The sequence below is a fragment of the Montipora capricornis genome, chromosome 3, assembly GCF_036669925.1.
Source record: "Montipora capricornis isolate CH-2021 chromosome 3, ASM3666992v2, whole genome shotgun sequence".
Taxonomy (NCBI): domain Eukaryota; kingdom Metazoa; phylum Cnidaria; class Anthozoa; order Scleractinia; family Acroporidae; genus Montipora; species Montipora capricornis.
Genome location: NC_090885.1, coordinates 46,730,689 through 46,733,188, shown reverse-complemented (window position 1 = coordinate 46,733,188; position 2,500 = coordinate 46,730,689). Strand labels below are relative to the sequence as shown.

Genomic DNA, 2,500 nt, shown 5'->3' with positions numbered 1-2,500 from the left:
TTTCTTCAGTGACTGCATCCTGCCTGGTTTTTCATTTGGTTGCAAGCCAGCTTGGCTCTTCACCTTTTAAGATCATTTTGTGTTTGTCAATTCCCGACTTGATGCTTCTTCTATCCAAGTCTATGAGCTTTGAAAGTGTTTTCATTTTGACCGAAAGAAAGTGATTTTGCCGCTACAAATGCAGCTCTTCCTTTGTTTACTTGTAATTTTTGACGACTTTAAGGCCTTGGGTGAGATCGCTAGCAAGCGCTTTCAGTGCAATCACTTCTTTCTCCTCTTCTGGTGTTTTCATTAGTCCGTGTTTCTCGAGCACTTTCCTTGTCCATGGACTTTCTGATATAGCTGCCATTATTTCTGCTTTCTTCTCCAGGGCATCTGGGAGACTCTTCTTAGCTCCTTCAATTCCATGTTTCTTGGCCATCCAGTTTTGGAACGGCGTACCAGTAACGTTGATCGGTGCGGCTTCCGCTTGAACCTGTGCATTTTGGTGTTTTTTTTTTTTTTTGACTGTATCGCTTACTACATTCTCTAGCCATCTTTCTCTGTTTCTCAAGTTTCCCTTTATTTTTTGAAGCTACATGTATCTTCTACTGGTCTCGTTCATGCTGACGTATCTTTGTGGAGTCTTTGATAGGAACGTACTGCCATTGGCTTCTCAACTTTTCTTTCTGGCTTCCATGACTTTTTCAATAATTTTTCTCTCGGTTTTTCTCATAATGTGCTCTTCTTTTCTTTTGTCTTTCCTTCTTCTTTTGTTCTCGCCACATCTGAATCCTAGAAACTCCAGAATCCATAATCTTTGCATTCAGTTTCACGGCCTTGTGCTTGCGAACAACACAGTACTCGACTGCGTGCTTGAAACATGTGGCATGTGCTCATGGAGTTTCCAGCTCATTTCCTCACCTGATGCAATATTTTACTTCCTAATAAGGAAATCAAACAATGCTTGATTCTGTAGACTTTAGGATGATTTGGAAGTAAAGGAAGCCGTCAAAATGGCCAGAGCGTCACGCTTGTTCTTTCTTGAAATTCGATCACTTACCTTCCTCAGGATCAAAATTGTTGACCATTTGTTTTGAACAAAACTTATTGCTAATATTTTCATCGGCCTTTAGTGGATTCGATCGATTGGGAAATTTGGCAGATCACACGGCTTGCCAATTGTTTAGAATGCAGAAAAGATTTCAAATGTCGACAATGTTTCAATAAAAACACAAAAAATACGGAAGGAAAGTGATTGTTCTGTTACTCAGGAATTAAGACTCGCACAATGAATTCAAAATGATCTGTCTCTCCCAAGCTTTAAAGCGTGACACATCATATGGTGAACACTTTCGTTGATTTTAAGAAAGATTTAATTTAGCAACAATTTTCAGGATTTTGTTTCCCACTTGAATAGTGAATATTGAAGCCGACGCGAGTTATGCGTGACGCCATGTTTTTGTCGCTGACTTTACAATTTGGCTCAGATTGAATTTTTTCAAAGAATCTTTGTTTAAAATCATCTTTAACACATGTGTAACAATTTTGGAAAGTCTCAATTAGATCTGATCTTTGTGCACTGAGAAATTCTTAAACGATTTAAGCAAATCCATGATTTTTTCATTTGCGTGTGACAAGCGTGCTACTGATCATGAGGTGCACAATGTCTTCAGGGACCAGTGTGTTTTTTGGTGCATTAGCCAGTGGCAGCCTACTACTCTTGCCTGATTTGTATTTAAGAGTGTAGTTATATGCTTGAAGCATTATGGCCCACCCGAAGATATGGGAAGAGGCTCTTTCAGGGAGGGATTTGTTCTCACCAAGCAAACCCAGCAGGCGACTTCTTCTTGAGCCAGTTCAAGGTTGAGGAGCTTTACGTTTTTGTTAGCATTTTCCATGGCCAATGCAATCTGCTCCACTTTCTCCCTGGTTAATTTGTCTTCATTAATTTCGAAGAATCGCTTCTGTGTTTGTATGTCCTTAAGTCAATTAACTAAATTTATCTCTGAGCATCTTGTCCAAATTTGTAAATATTATTTAATGTTTGCTCCTTTTTCGCAGTTCTACTATAAATTCTGTGACTGACTGACTGACTGACTGGGTTTCCAAACACAGTCACAGAATTCGGTTTCTTGCAAAAAATGTGATTTGGTTTGGGTGACAGGTGACCTTTCACTTTCTTGATAATCATAGCCAGGGTAGTTTCCTCTGATTTGGTTTGGGCAACAGGTGATCTTTTACTTTCTTGATAATCATATCCGGGGTTAGTTTCCTCTGATTTGAGGTTAGCTTGGCCGAAGAGGTTTCTGATGAGCTTAAATGCCTTGTTTCCAACTAGCAACATATAGGCCTTTGAATCCATAGCGATCGCTCAGCAAATTATGTCTGCAACCTTGGGAAATGTGGGTGGCCACATGTGCTGTATTCCGGTTTTGTTTGGGGCTTCTTGTAAAATATTTTCAGAGTTGGGGTGCTCCTAATCTGTGGAGAGGACAAACAAAAGTGGAAAAGTCACGTA

At 39.7% G+C, this 2,500-nt stretch overlaps 1 protein-coding gene and 1 pseudogene across 4 annotated transcripts in view; one reads left to right on the top strand and one right to left on the bottom strand.

The window, feature by feature from the left end:
* The window catches only part of LOC138041836 (uncharacterized), a 4,160-nt pseudogene extending 1,816 nt beyond the window's left edge, over window positions 1-2,344 (bottom strand).
* Window positions 1-2,500, top strand: part of LOC138043285 (delta-1-pyrroline-5-carboxylate synthase-like) — a 183,722-nt gene that overhangs the window by 32,316 nt on the left and 148,906 nt on the right. The gene's annotated exons all lie outside the window — the stretch shown is intronic.